Raw genomic sequence first — 22,632 nt, 5'->3', positions numbered from 1 at the left:
TTTAGTCTGTCCTACAGGGGCAGTGTGAATAAGATGCCCTTGATGGCAGTGAGTTTAGTTGATTTGGGTAGAGTTAAGAGGAGGATAGCTTTCTTTCTTTCCTGAGTACTTTCTTCAGCGCTGGTCTGGTACCTTGTACCTTTTCCTTTGGCCAGGTTATCAAAAGGTATCTTGATATATGGAGGGAGGCACGGATGGAGTATTTGCATCATTTAGCAGAACTCCAGTCACATCGTTCTTCATCTGAAAGATGAGATGGAGCACAATGTCTGACCTCCTCTGTCTTTTCATGGAGGAAGAGGAGTCAACCTCAACATCAGCCCAAGCTGATTCCCATATGCAGAGGTGGGGCAGGCCGCTGGCCTTCAATCTTCTTTACCAATTTTGTCATCGACTGTCTCTCTCTCTCTCTCATCGCACTCTCTACTTCTGTTTTGGGTTATATAATTCATTGTAATCGCCGCCCAGACATCACACATGGTCACGATCATGTGTTTATTAGGGAGTTTAACAGGCTACAGTTCAGGATCAGAAATGCCCAGGACACAATTATTTGGTCAGGACACTGTTTGTAGGCATGCTTGCCAGGAAGCCTCTATCAAGTCCTTGATTCCTCAGCTACATGGCCTCTTGGCATTTGACCTGTTTGGGTCATACTATGAAACTCTTTCAGCATTGCGGAAACATGTCCCAAAGTAAGCGTCCTTAAGTAAGGATCAGCCCCAAAGTGCTGAGCTCTAGCTCCAAGGATCAGCATACCTAGCTCTCCTGCCTGGAGATGCCCTACTTTGAAAGTGAAGGCACTCGGCTTTTCTTGTGCTGTCTCGTGCTCTCAGTCTGCTACTGCGGCTCTCCTGCCACTGTGTCACAGTGCTTCTCCTCGGGGGTTGCAGCGCTCCATCTCCCGCCTTGCAGAGAACCCAAAGGCTGTGCTCCATGGCTGGCTTCTCTTTGTCACTGGCAGTGAGATCCTCCATCTTGCTATTTTCATAACTCATTTTAAAGCCAGTAGGGTGGCAAAACTGACCAATCGCCACGTTCGAGTTTCATGCTGTGTACGTGGTCCCCCCACCCCTCGGCCCACCTCCAGTCATTTGAGGAACTTTACAAAAACTGTGGTTTGCAAATCCACATCAATTAATTTGCTGTATCGTGCCTACATCATAATTAGTTTTGGTCATTGTCCATTGGCACTCCTGGCAGAAGTAGGATGCCATTGTGTCCCTTCTGCCTAAATTATAAGTATTGAGTCATACAGCTTGATCTCACTCAGAGGTTTGTTCTCTACTCCCAGCACTGGCACGGATGCGCCCCAATCATTGCCAACACTCAGCAGCTAAAGAGCCCAACACTATTTTATACCACCGATCACACAGCTGTATACTGAATACGAACAGGTTCATGCAAAGGGAAAGGAAAATGCTCCTCTCATGCGATGCATCCACACCAATCATAGATAGGCACCCAATTATTACAGCTCTCTGACCTGCCTTGATCTGGGAATAAGCTTTTGGCCAAGCAGCTGGCCTTTGCTGGCCTCATGGAGGGTTTCAGCCAGCTTGTCTATGTATCCACGACGCGATGAGGTAAGAAAATGTTCCTTCTCTCTGATAATATTTGGCAAGAACCCTAAGTATAAAAGTTTTTAGAAAGTACCAAACTCAAACCCATTGCTGTTAAGTTGATTCCAACTCATAGTGATCCTATAGAAATCTTTCTGTAAGCAGACCGAAACACTTTTCTTCTTCTTTTTAAATTTTATTGGGGGTTTGTGCAACTCTTATCACAATCCATACACACATCCATTGTGTCAAGCACGTTTGTACGTATGTTGCCATCATCATTCTCAAAACATTTGCCTTCTACTTGAGCCCTTGGTATCACCTGCTCATTTTCCTCCTCCTTCCCTGTCAACCCCTCCATCATGAACCCTTGATAATTTATAAGTTATTATTTTGTCATGTCTTGCACTGTCCAATGTCTCCCTTCATTCACTTTTCTGCTGTCTGTCCCCAGGGAGGAGGTTATATGTAGATCCTTGTAATCAGTTCCCCCTTTCTCCCTCACCTTCCCTCCACCCTCCCGGTATCACCACTCTCGCCACTGGTCTTGAAGGGATCATCTGTCCTGGATTCCCTGTGTTTCCAGTTCCTATCTGTACCAGTGCACATCCTTTGGTCTAGCCAGATTTGTAAGGTAGAATTGGGATCATGATAGTTGGTGTGGCCTGGGAGGAAGCATTTAAGAACTAGAGGGAAGTTGTATGTTTCATTGTTGCTACACTACACCCTGACTGGCCCGTCTCCTCCCGTGACCATTCTGTAAGGGAATGTCCAGTTGTCTAAGATGGACTTTGGGTCCCCAATCTGCACTCCACCTCTTTTACAATGATATGATTTTTTGTTATTTGATGCCTGATATCTGGTCCCTTTGGCACCTCATTGTCACACGGGCTGGTGTGCTTCTTCCATGTGGGCATGCAACATCTTTTTTCTATGGGGCAGCTGGTGGGTTGAAATTGCTGACTGCTCAGTGAGCAGTCTGGCATGTAACTACTATTCCCCCAGGACTTCTTCCTTAGTGGGACAGGACCATAATATGCAGTTCTTAAACTTCCATGACCTGTCTTGGATCATCCACCCAAGGCGTTCATGTTTTTCTAATGTGGCTGAATAGAAGCAAGTACAAACTTTGGCTGCTTCAGAGGTTGCAAGTGAAGTCTGGAGGTGGGCTGGACCAAAAGGTAAGACCAAAGACCCCAAAGCCCATTTGTCGGCCACTGGAGATCCCCTCACAGAGGGAACTAGGGGAGGAGATGAGTCTGTCAGGGTGCGATATAGCACCGATGAAGAATACAGCTTTCCTCCAGTTTCTAAATGCTTCCTCCCCCACCCTCACCCCCACCCCCACTACCATGATCTGAACTCTACCTTGCAAGTCTGGATAGAGCAGAGGATGTACACTGGTGCAGATAGGAGCTGGAGGACCAGGAATCCAGGGTGGATGATCCCTTCAGGACCAGGGCTGTGAGGGGCAATACTGGGAGGGTAGAGGGTGAGTGGGTTGGAAAGAGGGAACTGATTACAAGGATCTACATGTGACTTCCTCCTTGGGGGATGGACAACAGAAAAGGGGACGAAGGGAGACGCCGGATAGGGCAAGATATGACAAAATAATAATTTATAAATTATCAAGGGCTCATGAGGGAGGGAGTGCGGGGAGGGAGGGGAAAAAAGAGGACTTGTTGCAAAGGGCTTAAGTGGAGAACAAATGCTTTGAAAATGATTAGGGCAAAAAATGTACAGATGTGCTATGTACAATTGATATATGTATGGATTGTGATAAGAGTTGTATGAGTCCCTAATAAAATGTTAAAAAAAAAAAGAACCTCACTGCCATTGTCAATTCTGACACATAGTGACACTATACTACACTACACTATATCGTACTATGATGATGCAGGGTAGAACTGACTGACCTGGTGGGTTTCCACAATTGTAACTCCATAGGACAGTAACGTTACTTTCACCTGCTGAGTGGCTGCTGGCTTCAAAAGACTGATCTTTCATTCAGCAGTCCATCACAGAACCCACTGTAGCGCCAGGACGCCTTTTTCAGTTGGCTAAATTAATCCGACATTCCTTAACATGACAGGAAAATTCACATGCAGAGTGCCTGCGCATAGCTCTGAATATTGTCAATGTTTCTAATCACGTCCATTCTATGGCATGTTTTAGGGTGCTGCCACGTTGGGATCGCTTGTCCTTTCGGCAGTAGTCAACAGTCATGGATGGTGAGGACTGGATGAAACTGGTCACATGCTGGGCAGAGATGGAGAGGGGAAATCTAATTAGCTCAGTAAGTTGGGAATCGAGAGTTGGAATTTAATTTAAGACAGCGATAAATGAAGTATTTCTTGCACCTGATTACGGAATAAGGTTCATACGTACAACATAGCCAACTCAGAGTATTTTACACTTCTCACCATTGTGCTCCATAGCAAATTTATTATCCAAACATATATTTTACCTCATTAAGCTATGAGGGGTACCTCCTAAAAAACAATTTATTTCAAAGCTATGTATTGAAATTTTATTACAAAACAACCATATCATCTTCAAAATACTCACCGTTATGCTTAATACATTTGTCAATTCTGCTATTCCATTCTTGGAAATACTTTTCAAACATCTGTTTGGAAGGCTGACAGCACTGCCCTCATTTTCTTCTTCACTTCTTTTTTAAAAATAATTTTATTGGGGGCTCTTACAGCACTTATCACAATCCATACATACATTCATTGTGTCAAGCACATTTGTACATATGTTGCCATCATTATTTTCTTTCTCCTTAAGCCCTTGGTATCAGCTCATTTTCCCCTCCCCTCTACCCTGCCTCCCTCATGAACCCTTTATAATTTATAAATTTATTATTATTTTTTCTTGTCTTACACTGACCACTGTCTCCCTTCACCCACTTTTCTGTTGTCTATCCCCTTGGGAAGGGCATATATATAATTGTGATTGGTTCCACCTCTCCCCCGCCCTCCCCCTCCTCCACATACACACCTTCCCCTTATCCTCCTGGTATCACTACTCTTGTTCTTTGGCCTGAGGGGTTTATCTGTTCTAGATTCCCTGGGTTAAGAGCTTTTTGCTGTATTTTGTAAGGCTGAATTGGGGCATGGTAGTGGGATGGGGAAAGTATTAAAGAACTAAAGGAAAGATGTGTGTTTCATCGGTGCTATACTTCACCCTGACTGGTTCATCTCTTCCACGTGACTCTTCTGTGAGGGGATGTCCAATTGTCTACAGATGGGCTTTGGGTCTCCACTCAGCGCTCCTCCTCATTCCCATTGATAGACTTTTTGTTTGTTTGTTTTGTTTTTGGGTCTTTGATACTAATACCTGATCCCATCGACACCTCTTTATCACACAGGCTGGTGTGCTTCTTCCATGTGGACTTTGTTGCTTCTCAGCTAAATGGCCGCTTGTTTATCTTCAACCATTTAAGACCCCAGACGCTATATCTTTTGATAGCTGGGCACCATCTGCTTTCTTCACCATATTTGCTTATGAACCCATTTTGTCTTCAGCAATCATGTCAGGGAAGGTGAGCATCACGGAATGCCAGATTATTAGAACAAATAGTTCTTGCACTGAGGGAGTACTTGAGCAGAGGCCCAATATCTATCTGCTACATTAATACTTAACTTATAGATATATATGCATATATCTATTTCCCTATCATTATATATAAATATATGTACATATGTGCATGCCTGTATTTAGACCTCTATAAATGCCCTTTCCTCATAGTTCTGACCTCAGTTTCTTTTTACTTTCCCCTTGTTCCACTATCATGTTCAGCCTTCATTCAGGTTTCAGTAATTCCTCTTAGTTATATTGCCCTTGATCAAGCCCCACCAGGTATCCTATGCCCTCCTTGCTATTGAGTTTAGATCACTTGTTGTTCCCTTGTCCCTGGGTTTGTTGACATCCCCTTCCTCTCCCCTGCCTACCCACCTTCTCTGTGCCCCTGAACCCTTGGTCCTGTTGATTACTCCTCTGGATTGTTTACCCCACCTCTCTTATCTAGATAGACATGCAGAGGCAATAATAAGCACAAAAACAAAACGGAGCAAAAGAAAACAACAAAGGAAAATGAAAAACAAAACAACAAAAAAAAATGACAAAAAAAAAAGAAAGCCTATAAATAGTTCCAGGTGTGTTTGTTGACCTTTAGGAGTGTTTTCCCATTGGTCGAGTCTGATGGGTGCCATGCCCTGGCCCCAAAGTCTATTCTTGATATTCCCTGAGCACTTAATTGCTTTGCTCCCCTTGCTGCTCTGTTGTATGCCTTTAGTGTTTCACCCTGGTGTGGTGGGGTCCGGTTGGGCACAATTCCCCCACTGTGTCTCCAGTATTGTCCCCTCTAGCGCTCTGGGTCAGTGAGGGATGTCTTGGCTCTTGGTGGGGCTGGCCCTATGTTCATCTCCGTGGATTGGCTGCTCTGAACAGGAATATTGTCCTCAAGGTCTGGTAGGCCAGGATGTGTTCCACTCTCTCTCCTCTCTTTGTTTGCTCCTTTGTGCTCTGGTCAGATGCCCTGCCCCCCTCCCTAAGCTGTAGCTTCTGTGCTGTCCTTTGAAGTGCAGTCTTCTGGTGGTGGTGAGGTGGTATCCACGTAGTTGGGATTGGGGCTGGCCTCTCAGACCTCTATTGGTTTGCTGCTTCATGCTGCATTCACATCTTGGCTCACCAGATTGAAGTCTGGTCCCTCTCACTCTCTCCTGTGGAGATACAAACAGTACCTCTCCTTGGGTGGGTTATTGTCCAGGTCTCCTGCTACCCACGTTGTTTTTTTCTTTCTTCCTTTTCCCTTCTTTTTAGTTGGCTGCCATATTTATCCCTGGATTGGGTCTGGCCCTTGCCATAGTACCTCCAGGAATGTGTGTATACAGTAGCTTTTTGTCATGCTTCTTTTGCAGTATTTTAAGCTTACCTCAGTGGACTCATGTTGTAATTTTCCTTTGGTGTTGGACTTACTTCACTTAGCATAATTTCCTCCAATTCCTTCCATATAGTGATGTGCTTCATGTGTTCATCGCTGCTTTTTAGGGATGTGTAGTACTCCATTGTATGTATGTACCGCAGTTTTTTGGGGGTTTTTTTTGTACCACAGTTTTTTAAGCCATTCATCCGCTGATGAAAATTTGGGTTGTTTCTAATTCCTTGCAAGTGTGAACTGTGCTGCAATGAATATTGGAGCACAGATATTTGGCCACTTCCCCTTTTCTATGTCATCAAAGTGCTGCCCTTTCACATTCCTCTGCATTTACAGAAACAAAAAGAAACTGCACAGAGAGAGGTCAGATGAGTCAGGTGAATGGGAAAAGAGAGACATGCTGGTTTTTTGTTGTTGTTTTTTTTTTTGCCCAAAATTGCTGCCCTGAAATGGCTGCATGAGCAGGTGCATTGTTATGGTGGCAAAACCAGTCCCCCATCTGCCACAAATCAGGCCTTTCTTGTCTCAAACTGTTATATAATCTTTTCTGAAACTCTAAACAGAAAGCTTTTCAGAACCCCCAAATAAAAAGTCTCACCTGGTGGAATGAAATCCAAATGTGCTACGAGTTGACATGTTCATTCTTTCGGGAAGTTGATACACATCCAGAATGAGGTTAGTCACCAATCTACGTTTTACCTTTTGAAATGAGAAAAACCACTCATAAACTTGAGTTTTTCCCATTGCCCTCCCCTTGTAAGTTGTGCTCAACATCACAAAAGTTTCTGCAGCATTTTTCCTGAGCAGGAAATAAAATTTTATAGCTGCATGCTGTTCTCTTAAATTGACCATCACAAAAAGTGAGGTTGGAGTGAAATTGCTTTTATGAAAAAATTCACTGTGCCTAGAGAGGACCTTCCTAGGTTATGCCACTGGGTGCACTAACTCAGAGAGAACAAGTTGCTTGATGCTCATCTAGTGTGAAAAAATGTGTATTATGAAAGTGTAGCCCAGCACAATTCTGCTTTTTTTTTGGGGGGTGGGGGTGGTCGGGGTTACCCTCTTGTATTTTCCTGCTAATACTACAGTTGTAGTGAAATTTCTATTCTCTTAAGCTTGATGGAATATGTTCCCATCTTCGTTTATTTTAGAACATCACATTTTGTTTCAATTTATACCTATCTTCTGAACACACATTAACTCACGAATGAATTCCCAATGTTATAAGAGTAAAAGCCAAATCCTTTGTTGTGAGCCAGAGGTCCTTTGTAGAGTGCCTCGTGTCAATTTTGCTTCCCTCACCTTTCACCATGGTTCTCAATTCCATCACTAAGACATCTTTTTTAAAATCAGTGTGGGTTTAGTACATATAACATATCCTTCTATATTTCAATCATATCAAGTAGAATTGTACACTTCTGCCACAATCAGATTCCAACCATTCTTTTCCTACATGGACTCTTTGACATCGTCTGCCCCCTCTCCCACCACCACCACTGTACCCACTCCCTCCTGAACCTTTCATTCCACTAGCTGTCCCTATAGATTCATCAATCCTGGGTTTCATATACCAAAAAACAGAAATGCATATAACCCAGTTTCAAAAGGGTAGCCTCTATTGACATAACACCGCTGAGATACACTGTACTATGAATGAACAAACACCAAACAATACAAAAATACAGAAAAATTTGGAAACTAGATCGGGTCCAGTTTGCATCACAGGGGGGAATCTACTGACAAAGTTTTAGCTGTTCAGATCAGCTTAATACCTTGGATCTTCTATATTCTCTCTCCTAAGCCCTCTGTTTATTGACCATGTTCCTCCCATCTCTCAGTTTTAGACACGGGAGTCTTCTGGAGGTTTATTTCCTTTGTAGTTCCACAAATGAATCTTGGACTCTCACTGTCATCCACCACCTCCGGCACACCAGTTTAGGCTCTGATAGACTCTGACACTGATCCCTCCTTCAATTTTGGATTATACAGATTCTAATCCTTCAGTGATCGATGATGGTGTGCTTCTTCCATGTGCACTTAGTTGACATCTCTCTTAGATGGATGCTTGTTTGGAGCCAAACCTTTAACACCTCACACCACAGGGGTTTCAAACTGGCAGCTCAGGGGCCGCATGCGACCCCCAAGGTAATATTTTTGTGGCCCACGATGCTCTGAAATAAAATGAAAGTAGAAAAATATTCTTATGAAGAAAATAGCGCTTAGGGGAGATTGAGGTAATAATGTACACACAATTCCCGCGTTACGTTTGCAGTGTAATGAAACACTTGCAATGATGCCGGATACAGGAAGATCGCAGGTCAGCGGGTAGAAAGTCGTGGATCCATTGGCATTGTAAGCATCTCAGCACTGGCAGGGGCCTCCACGTGGCTTCTCCAGCTCAGGGCACTAGGGTATTTCCATGTATCTTGTTAGTTGCTATGTCTCCCAGGGTGTCAGCAGAGAGAGAGTGTGTCTCCCACCTCCAAGGAGGAAATCCAGGAGTTCCCAGAATCCTCAGGAGGTCATACTCACACAGAAGCCTCATTGGGTATGACCCGATTGACAGACTACCCTCCACCTCTTTACTCTTAAACCTCAAATTGACCCCATATTATGTAACTACTACACTGGGCACCATCTAAATTCTTCACCACATTTTGCTATAGAACCCGTATCGTCCGTGGTCCCTTCCTGAGAGCGAGTATCCAGCAGAGTCGTGATGGAAGAACTAATTGCTCTGAAGTTGGAGCTAGGATTTCATGTGAGCCCCAAACCCATTCCTGGATCTGTGCTTTTTACCCCTTCTTTTAATTCGCTGTAACTTGGGACTTCATACCTATGTCACATCATTCCATAGTTCAGTCATGACCAGGACATCTTTCCGTTTGTTCACTCTCCTTGGGGTGCGTGCTGTAATTCTTATTGATTACTACTCATTTCTCCCTCTTTAGAAAGAGCTTCCTGACTTTGTGAATAGGCCAAGTTTCTTATTATTCCCGTGACAACATGACCTCCTTCACAGGACCCAGTACACGTGTATTCTGCTTTTAGTATATGACCATTTGAGTCACGTTTCTCCATCATTCGACTTGATAGTGTAGATAAGGAATGGATGATGCGACTCCAGTACTGATATCTGTACCTGGCATGTCTGTGGTTTTGTGCTGGAGGTCCTGAGACCACTTTCAATTTTAGTGAGCCACTAGAGGGGCTCGTAGGACTCAGTAGATAATCCTAATTACAGCTAAGATTTATTATGGGAAATGAATAAAATTGAAAATCGGAAGAGTGAAAAGACACTTAGGAAGAAGTCTGGAGGAAGCAGCAAAAGTTCCCAAGACTCTTCCCCCAGGGGAGTCACACAAGACATGCTCAAGTCCCCCATCAGTGCATTATGGTCCTACGTGAGAATTGCTGTTTGCTGGAATAGCTCATCAGAGTCTTACTGCCCGAGGCTTTCATTTAGGCTGGTCATGTGGACATATACCCAAATTCTCCACTCCCAGAGGAAGCTAGACTTTCAGCATAAACCATGCCGCTTGCGTAGTTTAGGCACATGGACCAGTTTTACGTCAGTATAGGGAATTCTTCAGCCGCCGAGTCCCCATATTTCAGCCAAACACCAAACTCTTCATCAGTTTTTTAAAGGATAAGTAGTCTCGGGTCGGCTATGTTAACTTTTTTCAGCAGAGGATGAATAAAAGCTCATTTAGCATAAGTGAGATATTGTCAGGTTTTAACCAAGGACAGAGTAAAATCATCCTTCTCTTTGAAGGTTTCCTGATTAATTATAGCTTGCCCTCCCCCCCCCCCCCCGCCACCTTTTCTTTCAGCCAGTTTGAACTGAGAACCTTCTATATGCGAGACACTTCGGTAGGTTCACAAAAATGAGCCTCAGCCCTACCTTCAGCTCTCTCCATAACTCTCAGGTTCCCATGGTTTAGGATTTACGTCTCAAATTTCACTTTTCAGTTGATGACACATCCTTGAAATATAATGAGCATGTCCTTTTCATGTAGAACACGTAACGTAACTAAGTGAAATCTGTTCGGATTCCTGAAACGAATCGTGTCTTTCTTTGAGCTCTTACTCTCTAATGACAAAACAGATAAAAAGAGATGATTAAAAATTTACCAAATTCATTTCCATCACTGTATTACAAAACCTCCCCAGTTTTGACTCCCGTGGCTTAGCTCCCCGGCTCCCATCAAGGCGTTCACGAAGCTTCTTTTTTCTACAATGGAGCAGGGTTTGCTCCCTGTGACAGTTTCTTTGTTGGACTATCTCTTGTGTCAGTGACCAAATACGGAGCCCTAGATTTCTCCGCACTGTGGGGAACCTCGAAAGGAAGTGGTGGATGGCTGTTAACATCAGACTCGTAAAATTACTTTTGTGCCTTTGATGCGCTGCAACCACGCGCCTCTATCGGCCCTGTGTAATTTTCCACAGCTTCTCTTTCAAATCTAATCTGCTTTGGTCTCAGGATGCCCATCTAGCTTTGTTAAATTTCTTCAATTCTGTGGATCATTTAAAGATGCATGATTACCTAATAAATATATAATTTAAAAAGTTGTTTTACTGAAGATTGCTTGTTTGTGTTTGTTGTTTTGTGAAAAGTGAGCAGCATCCATTCTCTCCCGAGGATATTTTATAAACTCAATTGTGTAAAAACTATTTGGGACTCCTGGCCTCTATACATCTCCCAATCCCCCACCTCTCTATTCCTTGCAGCTTGGAGACCCCATGTGCTCAGCACTGTCCTGGCCTCTGGGACCAGCTATGCCCTATGACTGAAGGAGAATCTACTCGGTCACTTGGATGACTCAAATCAACCATCGCTCTTGCTCTATTTGGTGTACAGCACCGAACACCCGGACTTCTGCCACACTACTGGCCGGGTTCCATGGTAGGTGACGCAAGAATTTGCCCTCATCAAACGTTTAGTCTAATATGGAAGCAAATACTGACTAATGATTAAGAAGGACCGATTCAGTGACAAGCACTAGTCAAAACATTTTGCCCATTAACTCTGATGTGGAAAGTGCTATTAACCGCTCTCTCTTTTATAGCTTAGCCATCTGAAAACAGACAGATTGAACACCTTTTAAGTAAAACGTTCACATTCAAGTTCTTTTTGGTAATCCAGCTTCTACAATGATGTGTGGCTATCTATAAATTCTATAAACATGTTAGAATTGTTTATTCAAATAGTATCTTATATATCTAGGACTTGAGCAGACCTGAAGTGGTCTGGTATAGATAATAATGTAATGTATATGTAATATATCATATATCACATAAATATAACATATTATATATAATACATAGCTATATATTAGAAATCATATACACATATATAGATAGAGAGGCTTACATTAAAAAAATGACTCACAGAGTTGTGGAGGCATGCAAGTTCCAAGGCTGGAGGCTGCTCTTGACTCACATAGTTATAGGCACTGATGACCTCAGGATTTCTAGTTGCAATGGAAAATTAACCCAAGGTTGGCAGGTAAGGTATCAGGCTGCTAATGACTCCCAACATCGGCAGGCAACATGGCACATCACTGTCTCAAGTCCAGGGAACCAGTGTTTGGATGACAAGACCGATGCAGGAACAGACGCAGAAAAAAGCAAGGAAGCGCTCCCCCAGAATCCTTTGATGTCATAAGTAGGCCACACTGCCAAGGAAACTTCCTCTCACTGGACTGGGTGCGCATTGTAGACTTCATTATGGAAGTTATTACATTATGTTAGATTTAATCATGGGTGATTGCTAAGGTTTACCTGCCCAGCCACAGAGAATCCTGACACAAAATCATAATGATCATGGACAGAGGAGGGCCAAAGGAGGAAAGAAATCTTGAAGGTGGGTGGGAGACAGGAAATGAAAGCAAATCTTATGAAGGATACATTCTTATTCTGTTTCTACATATGAGAAACTAAAGCCTCGAGGGTTATGAAGTAGAATCAAAACTCAAGACTCACGTCATATCTGGCTCCAGTTTTCTTGTTCCCTCCTCACCAAGCTTCTTGCAGTAGGCAGAGCAGCTCGCCACGGAGCTCACGGTAGTAGTAAATGATTAAAGGGCAGATTTTTAAAATGTGATACAACAAATAACCTTTTTTAAAAAGAAAAACAAATAGGGAAAAATCCAGAGAAATATCATCCTTGCTGTTGCACCTTTTAGCCTGTAATTCCCAAATCATCAAATTGCATCCTGTGCTTTCATAGAAATCTTGGAAATTCGTTCTACTGCACCTGATTAATATTTGATCCAGTGTGACAATTGAGTGCTTTTGTACCGTAATGCATAGTAATTAGAGCGAGTAATTCTAAGAATTGCTAATACTCCCTTGGCACTGTGCTTAACTCTTTGTCTCATTTATGCTTACAACCTCTCTGAAAAGTAGGAAATATTGGATCATTTTCTAGATGAGCCACCTGAGTCGTAGAGATTTGCCCACATTTCCCCAAGTGAAGCAGGGACTCAACATCAAGCTTGTTTGTCTCCAGTGGCTGCGTTCTTAATCTCTAATATTGTTTATGCAAAGGAGCTCTTTAACTGGTGGGCTCATGGGTGGAAATATTAGTTATAGATGTGGGCAATACCCGATTAGGCTCAAGGATAGCCTAATTACACATTTTAATGTGGTTAAAATGAGACCATCCTCTACCAGTTGGGGATCTGATCTCCCTGGTAAAAGACTTAATTGCTTCAGAGTGCAATTTTCAGCCCTCCCTGGTGGGGCGGGTTGTCTACAGTGAGATATCCTACCTATGCGCACATCTGCTCAGCCATCTGTAGTGTAAACTGCTGTCAATCATTTGTACCTCAGGGAAACCAGGGGAATTCAGTTTGGGAAAATTACTGTCCTGTGGAAGAATAAAGCATGATACAAATAGTAAAGGTATTTTGTCAACATCTCTCACTGTAGCTGAGTTCCGACATCTATGGGCCTTAGCTTTACAATTTTTAAAATACAGGAAGATCTCATAGCTAATGAAAGCAGTTCTTTTTATGACTATGGTGGTACGAGGTCATAAGGTTTCCTTCTAAATCTGACAGTGTAGGTGTATCAGATCAAGTGAAACCAAAAGGCTACTTGGATACAATAAATTACCCAAACCTGTTGCTCGGCCACTCTCTGACCTGGCTGCTTGTTTGGGGTAGCGGCAAGGAACAGGCGGTGGTGAAAAGGAGTAGGGAGGCACAATTCTGTTCGTAATTCAGCAGTTTCTGAGAAAAACAACTTGTTAAGTGAGCTGGTCACTCTACTAGATGGGTGATTTACTTTTCCAAAAGGCTTGGAACACACAGCGCTGCCTCTCTGGTTACCAAGTCAACGGACTTTGAACAACTGCACCGCTTTTGCATATCCAAACATCAGACACTGGTTTTTCATAATTATTTTAGCCCTCTATTGCCATTGCATAAATATTGAGGGTAGAGAACTTGGGGAGATTTTATTTTAACTGATCATGATTCCCAGAGTTGAAGGAATTAAACTGAATGAGAGGCCTACAGCTATTTGTTACTCCAGATTTGCATTTGGATGAACTTGGATGTATTTTTATTATTTTCTGCTACCTTTTTAGACAAAATTCACAGCTTGTGGTTATATAATTGGAAGCTTCTTCTGGTGCCATGATGTGACCTTCCTCTTCAAAGCTGGCCCTATTCCCAGGCTAAATGAATGGGGCTGTCACCTGCCCAGCGGCTCATGCCAGAAACCTAGAAGCTATTCTGATACCTTCCTCCCCCCCACTGCCTCTATTCAATCCATCACCAAGTCCTCCTATTTGGTTCTGGAATAGCCTCATAATTGGCCTCACTTGCACCCTCTTGTCCACCTTCCAATAGCTATGCTCCACACAGTAACCAGAGTGATATTCTCAAAAGTTCTCTACCATTGTTCATCTCCCAAATATATTCTCTGTGTCGACTATGTCTGAGCAATATGGCGGGGAAAACAAGATAGATCAATTTCATGAAAATGCAAAAGAGATCGTGCCAGGCTCCACCCCTGCAGACCTCTCCTTCTCCTCTGTTTGATGTTAAAACCCCTTGGTAGATTTCTGGTTGTTGTTGTTGAAGTAAAAGACAAAATACTTCCACTGACCTTCACAATCAGGTTACTCTCCATTCTCCTAGGCTCCCCTTGTATCAATATTCATTTTACTTTAAGTGTGGGGTTTTGTTTTAGTTCCTGATTTATGTCCTCTGGTCTGCTACCTCAGGACCTGCGTACACGCTCTGTTTTATACCCAGAGTGATTTCAATTGTCATCAACCCTTACCAGCTTGCATACCTTGGTTCAAATGTCTCTTACTCGGGAATCCTTTTCAAATTCACCTGACTAGGCCACATCTTTTCATCTCATGCATTATGATGTGAACACTTCTTTTGCAGCAAACATGAATGTTTTTACTATTAATTGATAAATAGCCAAATACTCCAAAGTCGTTAAACTTTACGAAATTTTTGCTCACTGCCACCGTGGGAGCCAACACTTTGCATGCATAATAACTTCTCAAAATATTTTTAATGAATGATTTTTCAACAATTGGACATACTAGGTCTTATAGAGCAGGATTGTCTACTTACCCTGGTCCTGTTTCAGACTGCAGTCTGAAATACCTGGCTATGAATATACCTTATCAATAGTGAGAAAGAAGCAATTCCACCTTCTTCAATTATTAGCAAGGTCTTCACCCTCTGAGGGCCTCCGTTTCAGGATTGTTATAATAATTAAGTAGAATAATTATATAAATTACTCATCAGAGTGACTGGTACTTGGTAACCTTTCAATATATCACAGTTTAATGATAACAACACATCATTATCATTTAACCTGGCCTTTGTCTACATCTATCATGCAATAGCATTTGGCCTTTCCTGTTGCCATGTAAGTTATGGGTAAATGGGAGTTTCTGCATGGGGAACACTTTCAGAAATTTCAAGTGTCCTTCGTCTTAGCGTTTGGGGGCTTCCACATCCATTCAGGAGGATATGAATGATCAGGCAGAAACTGCTGGGGCGCCTCAACATCAATAGTCTCCGTTTGCATGGATGTTGATGGACACATAGCTGCCCACTAGCCTTCCACGTCCCTAGCTTTGTCCACTCGATTAAGTTCCGGCCAATGGGATAAAGTTTGTGTCATTGTTAAAACTGTACCTCAAGAAAGCGGACTCTAAATTCGTGTCCATTATCATTATTTTCTCTGTAATCCTTTCTCTTGGTTAGGTTGGGGGCTGTGCCTGGCACTATCATCTTGGACCTGGAGGTGGTCTTGGGAATGGGCAGAGCTGAAAGATAAGGCCTGGATTCCCAAGGTTTCTCAGGTTAACAACTTGCTCTGTGCAAAACCACCACATGGCTCTTGTCTAGATTGTCTCCCTCTGAACTTACACATTGGAGAGAAGCAAGCATCCATCTTGCTCAAGCCTCTGTCTGATGAAGTTTTACAGCCTAGCTCAATGTGAGCTAAGGCAGCTTTGTACTAACCATGACAGGCAAGGAACAAGATTTGCTTTGCCTCCCTCTCTAGGCCTGCAGGGTAGTGATTCAGACATCTGTTTTCCTCTGAGACGCCTGTGTACAATACAGTGATCAGGCTACAGCTTTACAGAGAACAGAAGGGCCTGTTTTGTTTTGTTTTTTCATACTCAGATCCATTTCAGAGTTCAAGTTCGATCATTCATTCAGCCATCAAATATTTATCAGGCATGTACTATGGTGAAGGCCCTGATTTAGGTTGATAGGGTGTTGAGGTGAGTTGTATTCGTATCAAGTTTTTCTTGTTCTCTCCCTCTGTAAGGGAGGCAGTCTTGTTGATAGTTGTTATTTCAAGATCAGTATCTTTTTTGCCTTTATGGAATTCTATATTTTGCGTGAATTTCTATACAGCGAACTTGGATATTTCTATTTAGATTCCAGTGTTTGTGAAGATAAATATAAATGCACCCCCCATATTTTAGGTTCATAAATTTTGTTATCATATATTAAGAGGAATCTTAGAAAGGTCACAGGCAATAGTTCAATTCTAGACATACACCACTTCCTTCTATTCTTGACAGAAGGTAGGCCAGCTGCTCAGAGGTTTAGGGAAGGAGACTTCATCCAGTTTTAGCCACGGTGACAGGTTGCCATTCTTGGGTAGCTCATGAAAGACATGTGAGCAACGTGGTTTCCCTCCTTCAGTAACACGTCTTTGTCTGCTCTTGATGAGCCCGAGAAGACTGTCCATGATAGAAGATCGTGTTTCCTGTGCTTAGTCATTGCCATTCTACACCGGCTACAAATAGACCATGCTTATCTCTCTAGGAGCCCTGGTGGTACAAATGGTTAAGCACTTGGCAGCTTATGGAACGATTGGTGGCTGAAACACACCCAGTGGCCCTGGTGCTGAAAGGCCTGATGATCTGTGTCCATGAAGATCACATCCTAGAAAACCCTGTGGTTCAGGTCCTGCCCTGTCACCTGAGGACCCCGTGACCACCCCTGGCAACAGCATCCTTATCTCAGCACCTTTGGTTCCCATATTATTTTACTGTTCCTTTTCATTCTATCGGAGCCCGGCTTTCTCTCTCCTTAACACGTTCAATTGTTGCTGATTTAGTGGCCACAATCCATGGATAATATCCTTATATCATCCTTTGTGTTGCTTCTCCTAATTCCTTTCTTGGCTCCAAGCAGGTTGGTTTCAAGGCTTTCTGTCTGGTTTTCAACAGCACAAACCTATTGAGAAAAATAATGTAGCTGTAGGTCTGTGCCCTGAGCCACAACCATACAAAAGAGAGCACCAAGGAACGCGATCCAGACAGCAGGCACCGTGGGACACTGGGGAGGCTGTGCCGCCCGAGCCGTCTGTGTTTCTGGAACGCCACAGAAATCACAGATCAGAGAACCTGATGCTACTGTGTGAATGGGACAAAACAGTTCTTAAGTGGATTATTATAAGCATAAATCAAAAGACAACCAGTAACAAGATGGGCATCTCTGATGTTGGGCACCCTTTACAATCTTAGAACTTGTACCGTGCTAGGGAGCGGTCAACATGCTTAGTAAAGTGTAGGGGCAGCGAACAAGTCAAAGGGCCTCCATGAGACGCGTTCACACAGTGGCTGTAACGATGGACTCCGGCACGGGGACAACTATGAGGCTGGCAAGGACCTTGCAGTGCTTCATCCTGTGGTGCACAGGGTCGCTGTGGGTCGGCACTGACTTGATGGCAGCGAACCACCACTGTAGCAATCTTAGGGAGTGTGCATGGTGGGCGGTTCGAGAAAGAGCCTTGTTGCTGGGCGTGTGTAGATGAAATTATGATGAATTAGAGAAAACTCAAATCATGCTATGTACTGCTTGAATCCTGAATCAGAAAATGGTGATGACAGAGCGTGGCCTCAGTACTAGCTCTGCTGCTTCCTGGCAGTGGCACTTTAAGCAAAGCAACTGCGTGTCAGTTGTTCTATAGAAAGAAACCATAGAAATCCTTACTTCATTTTTGTTGTGGGAGTCAATTTATCTAAGATGCATAGTAACTTATTTAATCTACAAAGTAAACATACTATGTATTAGTAATTGTTAAGATATTCTGCCTAGGGAAGATATGCTTTTATCTTTTGTTTATATAGTTTTTGATAAATTTTGCATTGATTCTGAGGTGAAAATACTTTGGAAAGTAAATTAAGTCATCGATTTTGGAAACATCGATATCTTAAAGCAATAAACACCGAAAGAAACAATTTTTGAACTTTTCATTGTAGTTTGGATGAAAGTTTGCAGTGCAAATTAGTTTTTTCAGTCCACAATTTATGCAAATTCTGTTGGCTGACATTGGTGGCAATATGCGACACATAAAAATGCCCTTACCCAAGATATGACAAAATAACAAGAGGGAGGGGGGAGCGGGAAGGGAGGGGGAAAAAAAACGAGGACCTGATGCAGAGGGCTTAAGTGGAGAGCAAATGCTTTGAGAGTGATCAGGGAAAAGAATGTACAGATGTGCTTTATACAATTGATGTATGTATATGCATGGATTGTGATAAGAGTGGTATGAGCCCCTAATAAAATGTTTTTAAAAAATGCCCTTACCACTTCCTCCTGAACCATCTCGGGAGGTGATTTTGAAAAGAGAATTAGATGTAATTTTGAGTTCACAGAAATGGACATTTTCTTAGAAACAGTTTATTTGATAGGGCCGGGTGGGGGGGGGTGTCTGTAGTAAATAATCCATGTTTTAACAGCTGCTTTACATAAGGTAACCATTTGCTTTAGCTTAATTTATGGCCCGACGTGTTAAAAACTGGCACTTCCGTTGCTAGCAAGCCGATATGAGAAGCGTTCTCTCATTCCCTCATCTTCCATGAGCGCCCTCCCTTATGTTTTCAGAGTTATATGGTAGCGTGGAGTGCTTGTGCATGAGTCCCAGACACCAAATGCCAGCAAATCCTGTGGATTCATTGCTTTCCCAAAGCCTCTCATATGGTTACGAGTCCAGTCCAATTACTTCAGCAGTTTCATTTAGTGCATACCAGGTCTAGTTCATGATATTTAGACACTTGTTTCTATTTAGATTCTTAACAGAGCTTCTCTCTCTCTCTCTCTCCACACATATACACGTATATATCTTTGAATTATGTGCCAATGAACTATATGTAGATATCACCCACTAGTTCAATCATATTAAGAAGAGTTGTGCAATCATCACCATCAATCTTAGAACATTTTCTTCTTTCTGGCATCATTGTTGCTAGCTCCCTGGTTTCCCAACCTCCTCTGCCATGACCCTAGGTAATTATAAACTAGCAGCTGTCTCTATAGATAAGCTCTTCTGGATCTCATATACACGAAATCATGCAAAACAAACACAGAAATAACAACAGCAGTCCCAAGAACAATAAGATAAAGAACAAAACCTCTGTAAAAAGAAAGCAGCAAATATGAAAAATGGAAGCAAGTTTAAAATGTTTCAAACTGTTTAGAAAATGTATAAATATGTTACATTCAATTTATGTATGGATTTTTATAAGAGCTGTAAGTGCCCCCAATAAATGATCTTTTAAAAAATGTGTCAAACTATATTTTGCGTACGTGAATCTCTTGGGGGAAGGAGGCCTGTTGAAACTTGGGTATTTGCACAGTTGATCGGGGTAGAGACCGAGACGGCATTTTCAACAGGATTTGGGGTGATGCGATGCTGCTGTTCCAGTACTATCCTTTGAGTAGTGCGGGCCCAGATTCCTTTCACAGAAATGTACCGGTGGTGTTGTGAGGAACTGGGACAGGTTGCCAAGGGAACTTGTTGATTCTTCCTTCTTTTGAGAGCAGAGGCTACATAGCAATCTGCTAGAAATGTTTTAGATGCAGTTTTCTCTGGAGGCGGGTCGACTAAAGAACAGCTGACAGTTACTGTTCTCTCTGCGGCTCAGTGATTAGATTATAGAATACATCGTGGTGTGATATTGATTTTGTAAGCCTTCACATGCTCGCAGGGTAAATAACACCACCATTTTCACCTAGTTCTGGAATAAATCGTAAATCAATAGGCTTCCAATATGCCAACTTTGTTTTTTAAATTGTAAATCAAAAGGCTTCTAATATGCCAACTTTTTTTTTGCTATGAATTCAGCATGATATTAACTGGATGAGTTGGAGGTAAAAGCTCTATGATATTTTTCTTCTTTTATTTGATTTTATAGTATAAAGCAGAACATAGTTTTAGTTGTAAAGTACTCATGCATGTCAATGTAATGATGCATATCTATTACTTAACATTGTAATTGACATAGGGACAACATGTCCAAAGAGTGTGAAAGTATCAAATAGAAAATGCCATAGTATAGACAGGGCTAGCATAGAATTAATAATTGGGGATTGCAATAATATGCTGTTTTCTGTCAACTTCTCTTCCCTGCTAAAATCAGGCAGCTCTGTCTTATTCACCTCTAATTTATTTTTAAAAATGTGTTCCTGTAAAGAGCTGATACAAAAAATTGTTAACTTTATAATTAATTAATAGCACAGATGATGGGTTCAGAAAGAGAGGTAGGAAATTAGAAGTACTTCTTAGATTTTCAAATCTTCTTGTAGAGAACATACACCTGTATACAAGTATCAATATATATTTCAGATACACACATACATGCATCCATCCATCAATACATACATATTTATTGTGCTTCTCAAACTTTGGCGAGCACTACAATTGCCTCGGGGATCTAGTAGAACCAAAGGCCCAGACTCTGCCCCGCTGAATCTCCAGTGGGATTCTGATTTTCATATGTAAACTAGAATATGAACCACTGTTGTGGCAACTGGCTGATTGCTAATTTGCAAGACAAATTAGATTGCAAAAGAGAGAGAGAGAAATGGGCTAGGGCGACTAGAGGAGGCTTAGGGAGAAAGTCTGGCTTGTGAGGAGAATTTCAGGAATGGTTTCTTTGAGGAGGTATGATGACCTTAGAGGTCATAAGGATGAAGAGCGAGCATCGGGTAAGACATAACTCAGAGAAAGCAACAGGGGTAAAGTCGTGTAAGCAAATTGTTTTTGTTAGGTTCCAATCTATAGAAGCCCTATGAGCAACTTCCTTCCACAATCTAGGGAAGCAATGTTTGTTTAATTGGTCAGCGGCCAAAGGCACTCAATGTGCCATGTTTGACCAGAGGAGTTACAAACCTATGAAACTTCTTACCGTCTTCATTCTAAGCTGACCTTTCCTTTAATTCTATTTAACGGACTGGACAAGTCAGACATTTTCCCGACTTTCGGCTCATGCTAGTACATCTCACCTCTGCTTGGTTCCACCTCCTAGGTTTTATCCCAGGCTTGCTGACTGAAACACGCGTGGTTGTTGGGATACCCAGCCCTCTCATTTCGTCCTTTTTCTGCCTTCATAGGTAGCTGGAGATCGTGAAGTCTGGACTTTCCTGCATCCACACGGACTGGTGTCTGGTGTTTGAACTTAAGTCTATGGTTGCCCCAACAGCCCCTCACCACATTGCCTTTTAGTTTTCAGAAAAATGCTCTCCGGACTGACCCATCTCACTTGTCTTCTGTAAGGGCGGGAGCACCACCAGGGGTCAATGAAGGGCAGGCCCAACCAGAGGACACTGCCCAATGAGATGATACCAAAACGGCTGTGACATTTTAATGCAATGTTTCAGTGGAAATTTCCTAATTTTTAATAAAACTATCCTCCATTGAATTGAAAAGTCGAAACCAATGGCAGCAGAAGTAAGACTGAGCAGAAACACTGATGCCAAAATGACCGGTTTGATGAGAATGGAGAAGAAAAAGTAGGAGGCATCTTGTACAGATTGTTGGCATTATGTTTGTTCACGGGCAAGAAGAATCAAACAGTCTGTGACCACCGGGAAGATGAGTCTTCCCTGGCTAAGGAAATCTGCGATGTTTGCAGATTTCGATCCAGTGCTGAAAGACACCTAATGAGATTGAAGTGAAGCACATGAAAACTGGAAGTATTCGAAGGTGAAGTAGCAGAATGATATGCCCTGCTGTGTCATGAGAAGCTTGCAGAGAACTTGAAAAGTACATTGGAAACATGTTTGATAGCATACCTGACGTATCGCACACTGACCAGATGTATCAGCTATGTAAAAATCTGAAGTCGTAGATTTGTAAAAACCAACTATATGAAAGTGGTCTTTCTAGAGTTTTTCCTCTTTAATGGGGAAAATGCTGCTAACGTTAGAATTTCAGGTATTCTTCAAGAAATGGAAAGGAATAATGTGGGCATAACTGGGCCAGACTCAAGGTTATGATAATGCTGTTACTATGGCCGAAATCCATGGAGGTGTGCAAGCCATTTTCAAGGAAAAAAACAAGGAGGATATTTTTAAAATCATTTTGTTGGGGGCTCATATAACTCTTATCACAATCCATACACACATCACTTGTGTAAAGCACATTTGTATCGCTTCTCGGTCTTTTGGCTAAGATCAAGTGTAAAGCACATTTGTACATTCATTGCCCTCATCATTCTCAAAACATTTGCTCTCCACTTAAACCTTTAGTTTCAGCTCCTTGTTTTCCCTCTCCCTCTCCTCTCCCCCCTCCCCCATGAACCTTTGATAATTTATAAATTATTATTTGTCATAT

The sequence above is a fragment of the Tenrec ecaudatus genome, chromosome 7 (genome assembly GCF_050624435.1).
Source record: "Tenrec ecaudatus isolate mTenEca1 chromosome 7, mTenEca1.hap1, whole genome shotgun sequence".
Classification (NCBI taxonomy): domain Eukaryota; kingdom Metazoa; phylum Chordata; class Mammalia; order Afrosoricida; family Tenrecidae; genus Tenrec; species Tenrec ecaudatus.
The sequence above is the reverse complement of the archived record's forward strand: the minus strand, read 5'-3'. Positions refer to the sequence as shown.